Source organism: Pan paniscus, chromosome 10, assembly GCF_029289425.2.
Source record: "Pan paniscus chromosome 10, NHGRI_mPanPan1-v2.0_pri, whole genome shotgun sequence".
In the NCBI taxonomy this organism is placed as follows: domain Eukaryota; kingdom Metazoa; phylum Chordata; class Mammalia; order Primates; family Hominidae; genus Pan; species Pan paniscus.
Window position 1 is genome coordinate 89,994,195 of NC_073259.2, and position 22,587 is coordinate 90,016,781.

The 22,587-nt window shown below is 35.5% G+C and overlaps 1 long non-coding RNA gene across 1 annotated transcript in view; it reads left to right on the forward strand.

Moving 5' to 3' along the window:
- The first annotated feature begins 236 nt into the window (after nucleotides 1–236).
- LOC130540675 (uncharacterized) overlaps nucleotides 237–22,587 on the forward strand; it is a 42,223-nt gene continuing 19,872 nt past the window's right edge. Inside the window, exons 1-2 of the long non-coding RNA XR_008954665.1 lie at nucleotides 237–673; nucleotides 765–997. This is a non-coding gene — a long non-coding RNA (uncharacterized LOC130540675). The remainder of the gene's footprint in view (nucleotides 674–764; nucleotides 998–22,587) is intronic.

Sequence of the window (22,587 nt, forward strand, 5' to 3'; positions counted from 1 at the left end):
TTTCTGGGAAGCATCCTCAGACCCAGACTGATGAAGGAGTGGGCAGCCTTCTGTGCAACTTGTGACTTTCCAGCTAGCACAGTTGATGAGAAGAGAAATGAGCATATATTTCAAGATAAGATAATCTTATTTTCTCTCTTGGAAATTTATATTTTGAGATTCAGGGACACAACTTGCTGGCATTGGTTCTTGGAATTATAAGGTATTGTTCAACTGCTGTTAGAACTAGTGTCATAGAAACCTAGATTCACCATGAGTCATCAAGGAACTTAAAGACAGACGTATCTGGAGAAAAAGAGAATAAAGCTGAACATGCAGCCTCCAGCCCCAGAGAAAGACTGAGAGAGAACAGGAGAATAGAACCTTATTAGAAGCCAGATGTATTTCCAGCAACTGGGTTCCTTGAAATTTCTCTGGTTCATAAGTGCTTCACAGACATAATGGGCTAGTAAATTAGGTCCTTATTTTGGAACAAATTGAGAGATATATTTGGAAGTATGACAGAGATCAAGCTGTCAGCTTTAATTGGGGATAAAAGCTAAGTTGGAGAAGGGCATACTGCTAATAATTCACCCCAGATTTGTCAGATTTACCTACCCAGTCACAAGCCCAGTAAAAATCACAGTATAAAGGCAAAGATAATGCATCTCTCTGCAGTCAGGCCAATTTCAAAGTGAGAGAAGAAAGAAATAGGTAACTATACATATGCAGTGTGTTCTTCCAAATCATCAAATAATAAGTGCTGCCTCTCTTTTTGACACTAGGTCTCCTCCAAGATATTCTTATGTAACTACTCTACTTGTCACCTGGACATCAGGACTTTGGAAAACTTCCCAAGTGTTTCCATTGTGCAGGCTGTCATGAGAATATCCTCTCTAGGGAAGACTTACTAGAGAAAGAAGTAGCCATCACCAATCTTTCAAGCCTTTTGCACTCTTACCTATTGGATTTGAACATCTTATGTAAGGTCATCTTGGGTTATGATTGTCCCTCTCAGGTAAGCATGTTAGCATTTTTGTCAGGACTAGTTTGCTTCCAAACCCAAGAGGCTCCAATCAAAATACCAATGACTTCTCCCTGGATTATCTGTGATCCTCTAACTCATAAGGAATATCCCACAAAAAGCTTCACAGCCCATCAAAAAAAACAACAACAACAACAACAACAACAAAAAAAACTAACTCTAAGGTTTTCTCAGTCCAAATTATATACCCTTTACTATTTCCCAGCTAAAATTATGTCAACCTGTATTTCATCATATCTCATCAAGTTTTCTGCAATAAGATTAAATAACTTTATGATATACCAATGATAAAACAACAGCAAAAATATACTCCATATTTGATATTAATCACCTTCCATTATGAATTTCATGGAAAGATTTAAAAATGTTCAAAGAAATTTTACATTTAAGATATAAATATTTTATTTAAGTAAAATAATTTGAAGCCTAAAGAATTTAAAGTTCTTCTCAATTTCTTATTCCATTTCATCTCTGCAAGAAGTCTCGATACTTGAAGCTATAGTATGTTTCACCTGTTATAAAAGCTATGAATGCCATAGCACTAATAAAGTTGAATTTAGCCACAGTCTCTCATGTATCTCATTAAAAAAAGAAATCAAAGATTTCTGGCGGGGTACAGAGGCTCATGCCTGTAATCCCAGCGCTTTGGGAGGCTGAGGCAGGTGGATCACCTGAGATTAGGAGTTTAAGACTAGCCTGGCCAACATGGGGAAATCTTGTCTCTACTAAAAATTAGAAAATTAGCTGGGCATGGGGGCGTGTGCCTGTAATCCCAGCTAGTCAGAAGACTGAGGCAGGAAAATCATTTGAACCTGGGAGGCAGAGGTTGCAGTGAGCTGAGATTATGCCACTGCACTCCAGCCTGGGTGACAGAGTGAGACTCCATCTCATAAAAAAAAAAAAATTCATGCCATAAAAAATCAAATAATTAATAAAATATATCATAGTTTCATAGCCCTGGACCATTTCCGACTAATTTAGATAACCAGCCAAACCCCAATACCTAGACATTTCTTCATAAACTTTTGTTACAATAACATACTTAGTATTGTCATTAACCAGTAGTTCTCATTCCTAAATGTGTACTATAATTGTCTTATATACTCTTAAAAAATACTAGTATCTTACCCAATAACAGTTAAATCAGCATCTTTGAATGAGGAATTTGTAAAGATGTAATTTTTAAATCTCTCAAGGTTTTTTAAATTATTTTTTAGTAGCCTTAAAAAAGGCAGTTCTAAGTTTACAGGCAGTTGAGTGGAAAGTACAGGGAGTTCCCATATTGCACCAGTGTGGTACCTTTGCTACATTGATGACACAATTTTGATGAATAATTATTAACTGAAGTCTATAGGTGACACATTCACTCTGTGTTGTACATTCTATGGGGCTTAACAAATATATGACATATATCCACCATTACCTACGATACAAAATAGTTTCACTGGCCTTAAATTCCCCTATGCTCCAACAATTCATTCTTTTTTCCCTCCACTGGAACCCCTGGCTGGCAACTACTGACGTTTTCTTTTGTTCTGTCTTCACAGTTTTGCCTTTTCCAGATGAATTACCTAGTTGAAATCATTCTGTATGTAGCCTTTTCAGGTTGGCTTCTTTCACTTAGCAGTATGTATCTCAGGTGTCTTCATGTCTTTTCATGGCTTGAAAGCTCATTTCTTCTTTTTTTTTTTTTTTTTTTTTTTTTTTGAGACGGAGTCTCGCTCTGTTGCCCAGGCTGGAGTGCAATGGCGCGATCTCAGCTCACTGCAAGCTCCGCCTCCCGGGTTCACGCCATTCTCCTGCCTCAGCCTCCCGAGTAGCTGGGACTACAGGTGCCTGCCACCATGCCCGGCTAATTTTTTGTATTTTTAGTAGAGACGGGGTTTCACAATGTTAGCCAGGATGGTCTCGATCTCCTGACCTTGTGATCCGCCCACCTAGGCCTCCCAAAGTGCTGGGATTACAGGCGTGAGCCATCGTGCCCGGCCCATTTCTTCTTATTACTGAATAATATTCCAGTGTCTGGATGAACCACAGTTTATTTATCCATTCACCTATTTAGGGACATCTTGGCCCAGGGTATTTTAATGTCCAGCCAGAGTTAACCTCTGCCATAGACCATAGCAGAAACTCAATAGCATCTGAAGGAAGAGGAAATGGGGAAAATCTTTATTTTAGTCATAGTGAGCTGTCAGGCTGTCAGTTGCAGTGCACAGTTAAACACTTGTGTGAAACACAATTGAGTGAAAGTTCTCATTAAGGGGTTAATATTTTTCCATAAGCACCTATCATTTTAGGGGGAAGCCACCTACTCAAACTGTCTTTTCATGCTGCCATTTGAGCTACTGCCGCCTTCTTGCAAAGTCTAGAAATTTACACTGGTAGCAGCTCCAGTCACCATATGCTGTTTTACTCCCTCCCTATCTCACCTCTAAATTTAATTTAATCCCTCTTAATTCCATTTATTTTTTGAGCTCTGTGCTTTCACACTTCCTTGTGAGAAAGCATTTTAGTCCTATGCTTTAATTCAGTCATTTAATAAGGGTAAGCTTAGAAATTTTTGAAATCTGTGGCACAGGAAAGAATTCCCCTAGTCCTCTCATTTATTTGAACTGGAGAATCACCTTCAGCATATTTCTAAGGTAAACTTGTTCTGTTTTTTTTTTTTTCTTTTTCTGTAACTTGTGACCCCAGAAGCCTAATTTGTACCAGCTTTTGTCATATGCTCCTCAGCTTTTGAAAGTCCCAGATATTGTGAATCATTTGTTTTTGTTGTTTTTGTTTTCAAACAGCTTTACTGAAAATAATTCACGTGCCATACAACTTATTCATTTAGAGTATACCATCTAATATTTTTCAGTCTACTCACTGCTGTGCGGCCATCAGCACAATTAAATTTTAGAACATTTCAACCTCCTAAAAAAAAAAAAAAAACCTTGTTCCCATTAGCAGTCAATCCCTATTCTATACCAACCCTAAACAACTTACTAATATATTTCATTATTCTGGCCATTTAATACAAATATGTTCTTTTGTGATTAGATTCTTTAACTTAGCCTAATGTTTTTAAGAGCAATTGTGCCATAGCATGAATTAATACTTCATTTCTTTTTATTGCCAAATAATATTCCCTTGTATGGATATGCCAGATTGTATTGACACACATTCATCAGTTGATAGACATTTGGGTTATTTCCACTCTTGGGCCACTATGAATAGTATTGTTATGAATAATCATAAACAAGGTTTTGTATGGATATATATTTTCATTTCATTTGCATATATACATTGGAATGGAATTGTGGGTCATATGATAACACTATGTTTAACTTTTGAGAAACTGCCAGACTGTTTTTCATAGTGATTGCACCATCTTACATTCCCACCAGCAGCATATAAGCATTCCAATTTCTCCATATCTTTGCTAAAGTTGCTGTTGTCATCTTTTTTATTATAGCCATCCAGTAAGGGTTAATAGCATCTTATTGTGGTTTTGATTTGATTTTCACTAATGATGTAGAACAACTTTTCATATGCTTATTGGTCACATGTATATCTTCTCAGCGAAAATACCTATTCAAATCCTATGACCATTTTAACATTGAGTTACTGTCTTCTTTATTGAATGTTAAAATTCATTTAAATATCTGGATACAAGTTATTTATCAGACATATGTTCTCTCATTCTGTGGTTTTTTTCCCTTGAGGATATAATTTGAAGCACAAAAGTTTTAAAATAATATAGTTTATTTTGTTTTTTTTCCTGCTTATGTTTTCAGTGTAGTATCTAAGAAAGTTTCCTAACCAATGATCATTAGGATTTACTCCTAAATTTTTTCCCAGGAATTTATAGCTTAATCCCTTATATTTAAGTCTATGATCCATTCTGAGTTTTTATGTTTTTGTTTGTTTGTTTCTTTGTTTTTATTTGTTTTTTGTTTTGCATATGATTTGAGGTAAGGTTCCAACTTTATTCCTTTGAATGTGGTCATTCAGTTTCCCCAGCAGTGTTTGTTGAAATGACTATTTTTTCACTATTTAATTTTCTTGGTACATTTGTCAAAAATAAATTGACCATATGTTTGTAATTATGCCAGTACCACACTGTCTTGATTACTGTAGCTTTGCAGTAAGGGTTGAAATCAGGAAGTATGAGCCAAAATCGTTTGACTATTCTGGGTCTCTTGCATTTCCTCATGAATTTTAACTTCAATTTGTCAATTTCTTCTAAAAAGCCAGCAAGAATTTTGACAGGGATTGCATTGAACATTTCCACCAATTTAGGAAGTATTGGCCATCTAAACATTATTAATCTTTCAATCCATAAACATGAGACGTCTTTCTATTTATTTAAGGTTTTTTTAAATATCTTTAAGCAATGTTCTGTATTTTCTAGGGCACAAATCTTATACACCTTTTTGTTATACTTAAATATTTTGTTCTTTTTTTATGTCATTATGGTTGGAAATGTTTTCTTAGTTTCAAATGCATAATTTTCATTGTTAACCTATAGAAATAATTGATTTTTAGAAATCGATCTTTTATTTTTCAGCCTTCACAGGTTTTTAGTGTAATCCTTACAATTTTCTGTATACAAAATAACATGATCTGCAAATAGAGGTAGTTTTACTTCCTTCTTTCCAATTTAGATGTCTTTTATTCCCTCTTCTTGCCTAGATGCCTGGGCTGGAAACTCCAATACAATGTTAAATCAAGGTGATGAGGTTGAACATCTGTGTCTGGTTCTTGACCTTAGGGTGAAAATATTCATTCTTCCGCTATTAAGTATGAGGTTAACTGTGGATTTTTTGTAGATGGTCTTTACTAGGTAAAAATGAGTGTTTTATCATGAAATGTAGTTGTAGTACATCAAATGTTTTCGAAATGACTGTATAATATTTTGTCTTTTATTCTGTCAAAATGGCTTATTACATTAATTAATTTTGGATGTTAAATCAACCTGTGTTCCTAGGATAAATCCTACTTGTTCATGTTGTATAATCCTTTTAATATGTTATTGGATTTGGTTTGTTAGTATTTTGATGAGTAATTTTGCAAATATATTCATTAGCGATATTGGGTTGTAGTTTTTTTCTTCTAGTTTTAGTATCAGGGTAATATTGCCCTCATAGGATGAGTTGGAAACTGTTTCCAGCTCTTCTATTAGTTAAAAGAATTTGTGAAGTATTTATAGTAGTTTTTCTTTGAATGTTTGATAGATTTCACCAGGGAAAACATATGGTACTTGGCTTTTCTTTCAGGAAGTTTTAAAATGATCAATTCAATCTTTTTCTTATTATAGACCTATCTGGAATTTCTATTTATTCTAGAGTAAGAGTCAGTACTTTGTGTCTTCCAAGAAATTAATTCGTTTCATGCAACTCATCTTGTTGGTTTATAGTTGTTTGTAATAGCATTCCCTTATAATCTTTTTATTTCAATACAATAATAGTAACATTCCTTTTTCATTCTTGATTTTAGTAATTTCAGACTTATCTTTGTTTTTTATTCTTGGTTAGTTCAGCGAAAATTTTGTCAGTTTTTTTGATATTTTTAAAAGCATCAAATAGCTACTCCTGCTTTCCTTTCATTTATAGTTGTGTGATAGATCTTCTTCCATCCTATTACTTTCAAACTATGTCTCTTCCAGACAAAGAATTATTGGATCACAGTCTTTAAAATACAATTTAAAAATTCTTGGGTTTTGGTGAGATTGTATAACCCACATGCATTTAATATTATTGATATATTTGCCATTTTGCCTTTTGTTTTCTATGTGTCACATGTCTTTTTTCTTTTTCTACTGTTTTTTTATACTAAGCAGCTTATGTTTAATGTAGCAGTTTAATTTTTAGTAAATTTTAAATTATATTTTGAAATATTTATTAGTGGTTCTTCTAGGACTTACAATGTATGTCTTAACTTATGAAAGTCTAATTTAGATTTATACTGATTTTATATCCATAAAATATAGAAACTTTATTCCTATATAGCTACATTCCCTCCCTATATTTTGTGCTATTACTGTCATACATACTACTTCTATAAAGCTTACAAACTGAACAATACATTGTTATAATTATTACTTTATATTATCTTAATTTTTTAAAGAACTAAAGAAATAGAAGCAAATATATATGTATAGAGTTGTTATATTAACATTTTTATTTACCCTTTCTGTTTCTTTTTATTCCGTCTAGTGGTGTAAGATAACACTTGGTATCATTTCCTTACTCCAATATAACTTTGTTTTCACCCAGTTCCTTTGAACGTTGATTGTCAAATACATGACATTTCTTTGTGTTACATGCCAAATTGTTGTATTATGCAATTGCTTTTTGAATCAGTCAAAAGAAGAAAAGACAAGAGCATGCAATTATGCTATATTTTTCAATTAGCTACATAATTACCTTTATGGGCATTCTTTGTTTTTCTTGTAGCTTTGAATTACTGTCTATTGTCACTTGCTTTCAACCTGAAGAAGTTCCTTTACTATTTATTTTAAGGCAGTTTACTGGCAACAAATTCTCTCAATTTTTGTTTCCCTGGGAATGTCTTATCTTACCCTCATTTTTGAAAGATAGTCTTGCTAGATATAAATTTATTTTTCACTGTTTTTACTTTTAGCTTTTTGAATATGTCATCCCACTACCTTCTGGGCCCTTCTTTCTGATAAGCTGCCAGCTTGATGTAATGATTCCTTTTACTCTTGCACCTTTCAAGATTTTCTCTTTGTCTTTTAGCATTTTGACTGTGATATGTCTGGGTGTTTTTCTCTTTGTACTTATTGTGCTTGGAGTTTGCTGAGGTTCTTGGCTGTGTACGTGAAGATATTTCATCAAATTTAATAAATCTTCAACTTTTATTTCCTTGCTTATTTATTTTGTCCCTTGCTTTCTTCTCCATTGCTAGTCCCATGAAATGTACGTTGGTGTATTTAATGGTGTCCTACATTTCTCTGAGACTCTGTTAATTTTTATTTATTCTTTATTCTCTCTGTTTCAGATTGCCTGATCTCTATTGATCTGTCTCCAAATTCACTATTCTTTTCTTCTGGTAGCTCATTTCTACTCTGCTAATGAATTTTTCATTTTAGTTATTTTACTTTTAAACTATAGAATTTTAATTTGGTTATTTTTTAATAATATCTATCTCCTTATCGGTATTCTATACTTGATAAAATATTGTCATCATACCTTCCTTTAGTTATTTAAGCTTGATTTCTTTCTGTTCTTTGAAAGTATTTGTAATTGCTGCTTTGAAGTTTTTGTCTACTAAGCCCACTATCAGGGACACTTTAAAGACATATTCTATAGCCAATTTTTTCCTTATTTATAAGTCACACTTTCCTATTTCTTGGTATGTCGCATTATATTGTTGAAAACTGAACATTTCAGATAATTTATTTTACCAACCCTGGATACTGATAATTCCTGGAGTTGTATTTCTTATCTGGTCTTTTAAAAATTTGCTTAGTTGCTTGACTGAAATAGTTCTATGCTGTATGTTTCCCTTACAGGGAAAAGATTCTGATGTCATTGCTCACATATTCCCCCTTGTTTTTTCTTTAAGCCTGGCCACCCTGGTCAGTATAGCCACTAATTTGTCAAATGTTATATGTAAGTCTCTATAGCCAGTTAGATTTTTACTCTTTACTATTAATGTGTGTTTGTGGTTTGGAAATTGCTAGCACAGTTCAGGGATTTTACATGTCTCTGCATATTCAACCAGGAACAATAGCCTAGAGGGTCTCTCTCTGGCCACTCCTGAGAGTGTGCAGTCTTGGGCAAGCACATGTTTTTTGAGAATGCCAGGAATGACTATGATGCTATTTAGAATACTGGTTAGGAGACACCTCTGGGTCAGAGTAGCTCATTATTCTGTCAATGTTCAGTCAGAGGTTGTGTTTACGCCCATTTGCCAGTGAAGCTTCAGACATGTTGATTTGTGTGAGTCTTGGGAGATGTTTTTAAATATATCCCCACATGTAGATTTCATGTTTCTGTCTGGGTAAGCCTATTACACAGGCACAGGCCTCCTCTAGAATTGTCCACATCATAGAAGGGCTTTTATTTTCTGTCTTTTTCTCTGATTGTCTCTGGTAAGCTTCTGGCTACCCTGCCATTTTGTTTGTATCAGACCTACCAGTGTCTAAGCTTTGGGACTTAAAATGATGTCATTGTGGTTTTTTCATTATCACACCTGCAAAAGATGGATTATTCCTTTCCTTCTGTTTTTTACTAATAATACCTACTCCTCCTTTGTGAGTGAAGTGACCCATTAAGGCTCGGATATGTAAAGCTACATTCAGAAATTTCTAATTAACAATTCCAGATACAATTTGAGAGGGTGAGTTGAAGTTGACTTTGAGGAAGCCTATTTAGCCCTTTATACCTGGCGTGAACTATTTTGTTGTTTTTTAAACATTTTCAACTTTAATTTTAGATATGGTGTAGCCAGGCAGAGTGGCTCACACCTGTAATCCTAGTACTTTGGGAGGCTGAGGCAAGAGTATCACTTTGGGCCCAGGAGTTAGAGACCAGCCTGGACAACAAAGTAAGACCCTCATCTCTACAAAAAATTAAAAAATTAGCCCGGCACAGTGGTGTGTGCCTGTAGTCCCAGCTACTCAGGAGGCTGAGGTGGGAGGATCACTTGAGCCCAGGAGTTTGAGATTGCAGTGAGCTATGATTACGCCACAGTGTTCCAGCCTGTGTGACAGAGTGAGAACCTGTCTCAAAAACAAAAAGGAAAAAAAAGATACATAGTGTACAAGGGGTAAAGGTGCGGGTTTGTTACATGGGTATTTTGTGTAATGCTGAGGTTTGGGGTATGGATCCTATAACCAAGGTAGTATACATAGTACCCAGTAGGTAGGCTTTTAAGCAATGCCTATCTCCTTCCCTCCCCTTTCTAATAGTCTACAGTGTCTATTGTTGCCATGTTTATGTCCCTGTGTGTTCAACGTTTATCTCCCACTTAAAAGTGAGAACATGCAGCATTTGGTTTCCTGTTCCTGCATTAATTCACTGAGAATAATAACCTCTATCTGCGTCCATGTTGCTGCAAAGAACATTACTTCATTTTTTCTGGCTGCATAGTATTCCATGACCTATATGTACCACATTTTCTTTTTTTTCTAAAAAGATACAATTTTTATCTTTATTATTAGTTTTTTAAATGAATGAAGGTGTAATATTTTTCTCTAAATTGCTTAGCATGATAAATAAAATTCTGTTTTGCAACATACATAGTACATCATTTCATATTTCCATATTAGTTTAATGAATATGACTTTTTTCTTTTTGATTAAACAACAGAAATTTATTTTCTCAGATCCCTGGAGGCTAGAAGTTCAAGATCAAGGTTTAGCTGATTTGGTTTCTGGCAAGGGCTCTTTCTCTAGCTTGTACATGGCCATCTTCTTGCTGAGTCCCTTCTTTCTGTGTCCTCACATGAGCCTTTTCTTGGTTCATTTGAACAGAGAGAGGAAGTGAGTTCTTGGGTATCTCTTCTCACAAGGTCATTAATCCTTAGGTAACAAACTCCCATCCTTATGACCTCATTTACCCCTAATTGTTTCTCCCACGGCCCCCCTCTCCAAATTTAGTAACACTGGAGGTTAGGATTTCAACATATGATCTTGAGGAAGACACAAATATTCAGTCTATAATAGTGGACATCAACCTCATAATGTCATCTAAGACTGAATATCTATTGACAAGTGTAATGTTAACATTTCTTTTTTCTTTTTTTTTATGTTTGGGGTATGAATAATCTTGTCATTCAAATACAGAGCTTAGTATCTGTACAGTTCATTTTTCAACACTTGCCCTGTTTCCTTTCTCTCTCCACTCTAGTGTTTTCCGGTGTCTATTGTTGCCATCTTCATGTCCATGAGTACATAATGCTTAGCTCACATTTATAAGTGAGAACATGCAGTGTTTGATGTATGAACCTGCAGTATTTGGTTTTCTGTTCCTGCATTAATTCACTAATAATGGCCTCCAGCTGCACTCATATTGCTACAAAAGATATGACTTCATTCTTTTTTATGGCTGCATAGCATTCCCTGGTGTATATGTACCACATTTTCTTTATCCAACCCACCATTGATGGGCACCTAGCTTGATTCCATATCTTTGCTATTATAAATAGTGCTATGATGAACATGTAAATGCAGAAACAATGAACAGACCAATGTTGAGTTCTGAAATTGAATCAGTAATAAAAACCTACCAATTAAAGTCTCAAACTGGATGGATTCACAGCTGAATTCTACCTATGTACAAAGAAGAGCTGGTACAATTTCCACTAAAACTATTTCAAACAATCGAAGAGGAGAGACTCCTCCCTGATTCATTCTATGAAGCCACATCACCCTGATACCAAAACATGGCAAAGACACAATTAAAAAAGAAAACTACAGGCCAATATTCCTGATGAACATAGATGCAAATATCCTCAAGAAAAGACTAGCAAATCTAATTCAACAGCATATCAAAAAGTTAATTCACCATGTTCAAGTAGGCTTCATTACTGGGATACAAAGTTGGTTCAACATACACAAATCAATAAATGTGATTCACCACATAAACAGAATTAAAACCAAAAACCACATGATCATTACAACTGACACAGAAAAAACTTGATAAAATTCAATAGCCCTTCATGATAAAAATAAGAAACTAAATTGGAGGAACATATTTCAAACTAATAGGAGCCTTCTATGACAAACTCACAACTATGTCATATTGAATGGGCAAAAACTAGAAGCACTTCCTTTGAGAGATAGAAGAAGACAAGAATTCCCACTCTCACCACTTTTATTCAACATAATACTGAAAGGGCGGACAGAGTTATCAGGCGAGCAAAAGAGATAAAATGATTCTACATAGGAAAATGAATTAAAGTATCTCTCCTCACAGATTATATGATTTTGTGCCTTGAAAACCTGAAAGACACCACCAAAAGTCTTCAAGAACTGATAAGCAAAGTTTCAGGTTACAGAATAAATGTACAAAATTAGTAGCATTTTTACACTAATAATGCTCAAGCTGAGAGCCAAATCAAGAATGCAGTCCCATTTAAAATAGCCACAAAGAAAATAAAATACCAAGGAACACAGCTCACAAAGAAGATGAAAGATCTGGCAATGAGAACCACAAAACACTGCTGAAAGAAATCAGGTACAACACAAATAAATGGAAAATCATTCCACACTTATGGATTAGAAGAATCAATATTGTTAAAATGACCATACTGCCAAAAGCAATTTACAAATTTAACACTATTTCTCTCAAACTATCAAAGTAATTTTTTACAGAATTAGAAAAAAAAATATTCTAAAATGCATAGGGAAACAAAAAAGAACCTGAATAGCCAAAGCAATTCTAAGCAAAACGAACAAAGCCAGAGGCATCAGTCTACCCAACTTCTCACTGTACTAAAAGGCTACAGTGACAAAAACAGCATTTTACTAGTACAACAGACACATAGACCAATGGAACAGAATTAAAAATTCAGAAATAAAGTCGCACACCCACAACCATCTGATCTTCAACATGGCCGACAAATACAAGCAGTGGGGAAAGGACTCCTTAGTCATTAAGTGGTGCTGGGATAACTAGCTAACCATATGCAGAATAATGAAACTGGACCCCTACCTTTCACCATATACAAATTAAATATTTAAATGTAAGACCTCAAAATATAAAAATCCAAGAAGAAAACCTAGGAAATACCCTTCTCAACATCAACCTTGGCAAGGAATTTTTGGCTAAGTCCCCCAAAACAATTGCAACAGAAACAAAAATTTACAAGTGGGACTTAATTAAACTAAAGCGCTTCTGCACAGCAAAAGAACTTATCAAAAGTAAATAGACAACCTTACAGAATGGCAGTAAATATTTGCAATCTGTGCAATATTAGACAGAGGTCTAATATTAAGAATCTAAAAGGCACTTAAACAAACCACCAAACAAAAACCAAATAACCCCATTAAAAAGTTGGCAAAGGACACGAACAGACACTTCTCAAAAGGAGATACAAAAGTGGCCAGCAAACATGAAAAAATGCTTATCATCAGTAATCATCAAAAAAATGCAAATCAAAACCACAATGAGATACCGTCTCACACCAGTCACAATGGCTATTAATCTAAAATTAAATTTTAATCTAAAATGGCTCTCTGGTGCCATCTGGAAGTAAATTATCTTTGTGAATAAAAGCCTAAGCCTTAGTGTGTAAATTTGGCTGAGAAAGACAATTTAAGCAGGTGAAGAATAATTAATCATCTTAATGTCTAAAAACCTTTTCAAGAAATCCTGAGGTAGGCAGAATTCTAAGATGCCCTCCACCTCAGATTTCTAGGCCCTGGTTTACACACCTTCTCCCAGTTATTCAAACACTAATATATGTGTTGCTGTGAAAAGATTTTGCAGATGTAATTAAAATCTTTATTCAATTGGCTTAAATTAGGAAAATTATCCTAGGTGGGTCTGAGCTAATCAGGTAAATAATTAAAATAAGATGAAGTGCTAGAATTTCCTTTTTAAAGAATGAATAGGCCAGCCACGGTGGCTCATGCCTGTAATCCCAGCACTTTGGGAGGCCGAAGCGGGCAGATCACCTGAGGTCAGGAGGTCAGGACCAGCCTAGCCAACATGGTGAAACCCATCTATACTAAAATACAAAAAAAAAATTAGCCAGGCATAATGGCAGGTGCCTGTAATGCCAGCTACTCAGGAGGCTGAGACAGGAGAATAGCCTGAACCCGAGAGATGGTGTTGCTGTGAGCCAAGATTGCGCCACTGCACTCCAGCCTGGGAGCTGAACAAGACTCAGTCTCAAAAAAAAAAAAAAAAAAAGAATGAATAATATTTTATTGTATGTTCATGGCACATTTTCTGTATCCATTTACCTATCAATAGACACTTAGATTTTTTATCTTGGCAATAGTAAATAATAGTTCAATGAAGAAGAGAGTACTAATATCTCTTTAAGATCTTGACTTCAATATAACCAGAAGTGAGATGGCTGGAGCATATGGTAATTCTTTTATACAATATTTTGAGAAGCCACCATAGTGTTTTTAATAGTGGCTGTACCATTTTTATATTCCCATGAATAGCATACAAGGGTTCCAATTTCTCCACATCCTCACCAACACTTGTTATCTTTTGATTTTGACTAATAGTCATTTCAACAGTTGTAAAGTAATATTTCATTATGGTTTGAATTGTACTGGTAATTAGTGATGTTGAACTTTTTTTCATATATCTGTTGGTAATTTGTATGTCTTTGGAGAATTGTCTATTGAAGCCCTTTGTTTATTTTTTAGTTTACTTGTGTGGGCTTTTTGTTTGTTTGGTTGTTTTGTTCTTGCTCTTGAGTTATAGGAGATTCTTATATATTTTGGATATTAATCCCTTACCAGATATATGGTTTTCCAATATTGTACCCATTGCATAGGCTGTCTTTTTACTCTACTGAGTATTTCCTTTACTGTTAGAAGCTTTTTAGTTTGATATATTCCCACTTGTCTAATTTTATTTTATTGCTTGTGCTTTGGGGTTCATATCTAAATCATTGCCAATCATAATGCCATAAAATTTTTCCCAAAGTTTTCTTCCAGGAGATTTATAGTTTCTTCCAGGAGATTTATAGATTTATAAATGTAAGTTAAGATTTACATTTAAGTCTTTAATCGACTTTGAATTAATTTTGGGGTATGGTGTAAGAAAAAGGTTCAATTTCATTCTTTCCATTGTGGGTATCCACTTTTCCCAACAGCATGCAACATGAATGAACTTGGAGATCATTATGCTAAGTGAAATAAGTCAGTCACAGAAGGACAAATACTGGAAGGTTCCATGCATATGAAGTATCTAAAATAGTTGTACTCTCAGAAACAGAGAGTAGAGTGTTTTTTTCCAGGAGTTGGGGAAAGGGAAAATGAGGAATTGCTGTTTCACAGGTATATAGTTTAATATGTGCAAGATGAATCATTTCTAGAGATACACTGTTCAACATTTCGCTTATAATTAATGATACTGTATTGTGCACTTAAAAATTTATTGCGTAGGTAGATCTCATGCTAAATGTTCTTATTACAATTAAATAAATAAATACACAAGTAAATACAATAAAATAAGATGAAGTATGGTACAGCCATTATGAACAACAGTATAGAGGTTTTTAAAAATAATAATAATAATAAAATTACCATATGACCCAGCAGTCTTGTCTTCTAGGTAAATATCCAAAGAAGATGAAATCGCTACCTTGTAAAGCTACCTGCATTTTCATGTTCATTGTATTATTCACAATAGCCTGGATATAGAAACAATCTAAATGCCCATTGACAGATGAATAAAGAAAAATGGTGTGTATGTGTGTGTCTCTGAGTGGGTCTGTGTGTAACAGGATATTATACAGCCTTTAAAAAGAAAGAGATTATGTCATTTGCCACAACATGAATGTACTTGGAGGACATTATACTAAGTGAAGTAAGCCAGACAGAGAAAGAAAAATATCACATAATCTCGCTTATATGTGGAATATATACATGAGCACAAATACATGGAGATACAGAGGTAGATAGAAAATGAAACTTTTTACCACAGGCTGGGCATGGGGAAAGAAATAGAGAGATGCAGATTAAAAGATACAAAATAGCAGGTATTCAGGATGAACAAATCTACAGATCTAACATATAAAATGAGGACTAAAGTTAATAAAACAATTTCATTGGAGACTTTTGTTAAATAAATAGATTTTAACTTCTCTTGTCATTTAAAAACAGTAGTTATATGAGACGACAGATAGGTTAATCCACTTTACTATAGTAACCACCTTACTTTCTCTACATATTCCATAACATAATGTTATAAATCTCAAATATACACAATAACATTTATTTTAAAAAATAAGGTGAAGTATGACAGACATGCTCTCCTGTTGGCCTAGAAGGAAATGGAACTTGTCATGAGTTCTACAGCTACAAAAAAATGAATTCTGCCAGCAAATTAAACGAATTTCAAGAGGTCCTCAAGTTGAAGATAAGAATGCAGCCCCAGATAACACTTTGATTCCTAACAGTTTTATTTCAGCTGTATGAGAACTGAGCAGAAAATCCAGCCAATCTATGCCATGACTATTGACCCATGGAAACTGTAAGATAGTAAATTTGTATTTTTTTTTTGCTACTAAGCTTGTAGAAATATGTTACACAGCAATATAAAACTGATCCACTCTTTTCTCTATAATTGAATCCTTGTTTCTGTGGTGCCAGATTGCTAAGGGCAGTATTGCAGTATTGTCTGCCTGCAGTTGTTAAGGCTGCTGCTGCAGTTCTACACATGTAAAAAGATCCCCTTGCCTGCATAAAAGTCACTCACCTAAATACAAACTGCCACAAGCCTGTAACAAAGCCTTCATAAAGCAGGGTAAACTGGCACGCTCATAAGCCTATTTCCCCAGCACTTATAAAAGTCGAAATTCAAAACAAACTCCCCAGGCTTCATAGTTAAAAAACCAACTGCAAAACCAGAAACACAAACTTTAAGAAACATGTAAGACTGCTGAAAAATCAAAGGCAAAAGCTACGACAGGTCCCACTTGCTAACCTAAGGCTTAAAAGAGCCATCAAAGCCCAACCTGAAGATTTCCAGACTTTAGGACATGTAGAAATTCCCAGGCCTAATAATATAGTCTGATAACAGATTTGTAAAATTCCTGAAGATCAGAATGTCCTTTTTAACCATGATTACTTTCATTTATAAGTGTGTGGCATGTGTGTTTGTCTGTGTCCCTATATGTGTGTGTGTGTGTGTAACTATGTTTTAGCAAACTCTTTAGGGGGAGAATAACCACAACATATGAAATCAGGCAATAACTTATAATCATGAGGCCAGATACCTTATTTACCATTTTAGTAGAACATCCACTAGATTTTAAATTGACCACTACAGAAACTCACTGTTAAGCTAAATAACATAATTAATATTTCCTCCAATGCCAAACATAGTCCTTTTGGCATGTCAGACATTTAATTTATTTTTTAAAATTTTTTATTTCTATAGGCTTTTGGGGAACAGGTGGTATTTGGTTACGTGAGCAGGTTCTTCAGTGGTGATTTGTGAGATTTTGGTGTTCCCATAACCCGAGTAGTATACACTGAACCCAATTTGTAGTCTTTTGTCCCTCACCTCCCTCCCATCCTTTTCCTGGAGTTCCCAAATCACATTGTATAATTCTTATGTTTTTGCATCCTCATAGCTTAGTTCTCAGTTATGAGTGAGAACATAGGATGTTTGGTTTTCCATTCCTGAGTTACTTCACTTCAAATAATAGTCTCCAGTTCCATCCAGGTTGCTGCAAATGCCATTAATTCATTCCTTTTTATGACTGAGTAGTATTCTATTGTGTATATGTACGTGTGTGTGTGTGTGTGTGTGTGTGTGTGTATCCCAAAATTTTTTCATCCACTCATTGATTGATAGGCATTCGGGCTGGTTCCATATTTTTGCAATTGCAAATTGTGCTGCTATAAACATACATGTGCAAGTATCTTTTACATGTAATGACTTCTTTTCCTCTGAGTAGATACCCAGTGGTGGGATTGCTGGATCAAATGATAGTTGTACTTTTAGTTCTTTAAGGAATCTCCACACAGTTTTCCATAGTCTGGGGTAAATACCCAAGATTCATTGTCTCATGACCATGGAAAACTGGGATGCAGACACAAAGAGTGAGGCTCAGAGAAGAAGTTTAATAAGCAAAAGAAAGAGAAGAGCTCTCTCTGCTGCAGAGAGAGAAGTACTAGAGAAATGGGTTGCCAATTCCAGGGTGAAATGCAGGTTTTATAAATGCTTGAGGAGGCGGTGTCTGATTTACATAGGGCACAAAAGATTGGTCAGACCAGGCATGCCATTTGCATAGTGTGCAAAAAGCTGGCCATCCCCACCCTAATTTTTTATTATGCAGATGGCTTCTCTGCCTGACAAGCACAATGTTGCCTGTTCCTTTACTGCACACGTGGTGACAAAGAAAAGGGAAGATGGAGCCTCCATATCGAACATGCCTGGCCATCAGGTAGCTCTTTTCTGTTAGCACAGCTGCTGGCATTCACCCGTGCAAGCTTCCAGCTTGCTTATCTATGTTTGCAGCTCGATTTTTCAGACTGCTCTTTGATAGAAAATAAATGATTCTGGAGCTACTTTTTTGTTAAAAGGGAAATTCCACTAAGGACTTTTTTACCCTCACTCTCTGCCTAAATAATTTCTACCTCCTGTATCAGTTGTACTATTTACATTCCCACCAGCAGTGTAGAAGTGTTCCCTTTTCACCACAACCACACAAACATCTATTATTTTTTGTTTTTGATTGTGGCCATTCTTGCAGGAGTAAGGTGGTATCACATTGTGTTTTTGATTTGCATTCTGCTGATCATTAGTGATGTTGAGCATTTTTTATATGTTCTTTTGTCATTTGTATATCTTCTTTTGAGAATTGTCTACTCATGCCCTTAGCCCACTTTTTGAAGGGATTGTTTTTTTTCTTGCTAATTTGTCTGAGTTCATTGTAGATTCTGGATATTAATCCTTTGTCAAATGTGTAGATTGTGAAGATTTTCTCCCACTCTGTGGGTTGTCTATTTACTCTGCTGGCTGTTCCTTTTGCTGTGCAAAGCTCTTTAGTTTAATTAAGTCCCACCTATATGTCTTTGTTTTTGTTGCATTTGCTTTTAGGCTCTTGGTCATGAAGTCTTTGCCTAAGCCAATATGTAGAAGGATTTTTTGGATATTATCTTCTAGAATTCTTATAGTTTCAGGTCTTAGATGTAAGTTCTTAATCCATTTTGAGTTGATTTTTGTATAAGAGATGAGGGTCCAGTTTTACTCTCCTACTGTGGCTTGCCGATTATCCCCAGCACCATTTGTTGAATAGGGTGTCCTTTCTCCACTTTATGTTTCTGTTTGCTTTGTCAAAGATCAGTTGGCTTTAATTATTTGGCTTTATTTCTGAGTTCTCTATTCTGTTCTATTGGTATAGGTGTCTATTTTTATACCAGTATCATGCTGTTTTGGTGACTATGTATACTATAGTATATTGTACTTATAGTATAGTTCATAGTTGGGTAATGTGATACCTCCAGATTTGTTCTTTTTGCTTAGTCTTGCTTTGACTATGTGGGTTGTTTTTGGTTCCAAAACAAATTTAGGACTGTTGTTTCTAGTTCTGTGACGAATGATTGTAGTATTTTGATGGGAATTGCACTGAATTTGTAGATTGTTTTTGGGAGTATGGTCATTTTCACAATATTGATCCTATCCATCCATGAGCATGGGATGTGTTTCCATTTGTTTATGTCATCTATGATTTCTTTCAGCAGTATTTAGTAGTTTTCCTTGTAGAGGTCTTTCACCTCCTGGGTTAGGTATATTCCCAAGTTTTTTTTTGTTTTTTGTTTTTTGTTTTTTTTTGGCAGCTATTGTAAAAGGGGTTGAGTTATTGATTTGATTCTCAGGTTGGTTGCTGTTGGTGTCTAGCAGAGCTACTGATTTGTGTACATTAATTTTGTATCCTGAAACTTTGCTGAATTCATTTATGAGTTCTAGGAGCTTTTTGGAGGAGTCTTTAGGGTTTTCTAGATACACAATCCTATCATCAGCAAACAGCAACAGTTTGACTTCCTCTTAATCTATTTGGATGCCCTTTATTTTTTTCTCTTCTCTAATTGCAATGGCTAGAACTTCTAGTACTGTGTTGATTAGAAGTGGTGAGAAGCCGGGTGTGGTGGCTCACGCCTGTAATCCCAGCACTTTGGGAGGCCGAGGCGGGCGGATCACGAGGTCAGGAGATCAAGACCATCCTGGCGAACACGGTGAAACCCCGTCTCTACTAAAAATACAAAAAATTAGCTGGGCGTGGTGGTGGACGCCTGTAGTCCCAGCTACTCGGGAGGCTGAGGCAGGAGAATGGCATGAACCCGGAAGGTGGGGCTTGCAGTGAGCCGAGACTGCGCCACTGCACTCCAGCCTGGTGCCTGGGTGACAGAGCGAGACTCTGTCTCAAAAAAAAAAAAAAAAAAAGAAGTGGTGAGAGTAGGCATCCTTGTCTTGTTTCAGGTCTCAGAGGGAATGCTTTCAACTATTCCCTGTTCAGTATTATTTTGGCTGTGGGTTTGTCATAGATGGCTTTCATTACCTTAAGCTATGTCCCTTCTATGCCAGTTTTGCTGGGGGTTCTAACCATTAATGGATGCTAGATTTTGTCAAACGTGTTTTCTGCACATATTGAGATGATCGTGTGCTTTTTGTTTTTAATTCTGTTTATGTGGCATATCACATTTATTGACTTGCATATGTTAAACCATCCCTGCATCCTGGTATGAAACCCACTTCATCATGGTGGATTATCTTTTTGATATGTTGTTAATATCTATGGCTAAGAGACCTGAAGACGGTTCACATCAAATTACTCTGTGCACAACCTCCCCTCCGAGTACCAGCCCAGAGCCTGGTAGCCCTGCCGTGTGGCTAGATCCAGAAGAGAAATAGGAACCACTACAGTTCAGCTCTCAGGAAGCCACATCTCTAGGAAAAGGGGGAGCATACTACATCAAGGTAGCACCCTGTGGGACAAAAGAATCTGAACAGCAGCCTTGAGCCCCAGATCTTCCCTCTGACATAGCCTACCCAAAATGAGAAGAAACCAGAAAAATGATTCTGGTAATATGACAAAACAAGATTCTTTAACAAATCCCCAAATCACACTAGCTCACCAGCAATGGATCCAGACCAAGAAGTAATCCCTGAATTGCCAGTAAAAGAATTCAGAAGGTTGATTATCAGCTAATCAAGGAGGCACCAGAGAAAGGTGAAGCCCAACCTAAGGAAATAAAAAAAAAAAATGGTACAAGATATGAGGGGAGAAATCTTCAGTGAAATAGGTAGCGTAAACAAAAGACTATCACAACTTCAGGAAACAAAGGACACACTTAGAGAAATGCAAAATGTACTGGAAAGTCTCAGCAATAGAATTGAACAAGCCAAAGAAAGAAATTCAGAGCTCGAAGACAAGTTTTCAAAATAACCCACATCAACAAAGACAAAGAAAAAAGAATAAATAAAAATGAACAAAGCCTCCAAGAAGTTTGGGAGTATGTTAAATGACTGAACATAAGAATAATTGATGTTCCTAAGAAGAGAAATCTAAAAGCTTGGAAAACATATTTGGGGAAATAATCGAGGAAAACTTCCCCAGCCTTTCTAGAGATCTAGATATCCAAATACAAGAAGGTCAAAGAATACCTGAGAAATTCATTGTAAAAAGATAATCACCCAGGCACATAGTCATCAGGTTATCTAAAGTCAAGATGAAGGAAAGAAACTTAAGACCCATGAGGCAAAGACACCAGGTAATGTATGAAGGAAAACCTATAAGATTAACAGCAGGTATCTCAGCAGAAATGCCACAAACTAGAAGGGATATGAACCATACCTTCAGCCTCCTTAAAACAATTATCAGCCAGGAATTTAGTAGTCAGTGAAACTAAGCTTCATAAATGAAGAAAAGATGCAGTCTTTTTTAGACAAACAAATTCTGAGAGAATTTGACACTATGAAGCAAGCACTACAAGAACTGCTAAAAGGAGCTCTACATCTTGAAACAAATCCTGGAAACACATTACAACAGAACCTCTTTAAAGCATGAATCTCACAGACCTCTACAACCAAAATACAATAAACAAATTTTTTAAAAACCCAAGGTATTCAAGCAACAAACAGCACAATGAGTGGGACAGGACCTCATATCTAAATACTAACATTGAATGTAAATGGCCTAAATGCTCCACTTCAAAGATACAGAATTGAAGAATGGATAAGAATTCACCAACCAACTATCTGCTGCCTTCAAAAGACTCACCTAACACATAAGGACTCACATAAACTTAAGGTAAAAGGATAGAAAAAGACATTCCATGCAAATGGACACCAAAAGCAAGCAGGAATAGCTATTCTTATATCAGACAAAACAACCTATAATGAAACAGCAGCTTAAAAAGACAAAGAGGAATATTATATAATGATAAAAGGCCTTGTCCAACAGCAAAATATCACAATCCTCAATATATATGCACTTATCACTGGCACTCCCAAATTTATAAAACAATTACTACTAGACATAAGAAATGAGATAGACAGCAACACAATAATAGTGGGGGACTTCAATACTCCACTGACAGCACTAGACAGGTCATCAAGACAGAAAGTCAACAAGAAACAATGGACTTAAAGTATACCCTAGAACAAATGGACTTCATAGATATTTACAGAAAATTCTACCCAACAATCACAGAATATACATTCTATGCACCAGCACATGGAATATTCTCCAAGATAGACCATATGATAGGCCACAAAACAAGTCTCAATAAATTTAAGAAAATTGAAATTACATCAAGTACTCTCTCAGATCTCAGTGGAAGAAAATTGGAAACCAACTACAAAAGGAACCTTCAAAACCATACAAACACATGGAAATTAAACAGCATG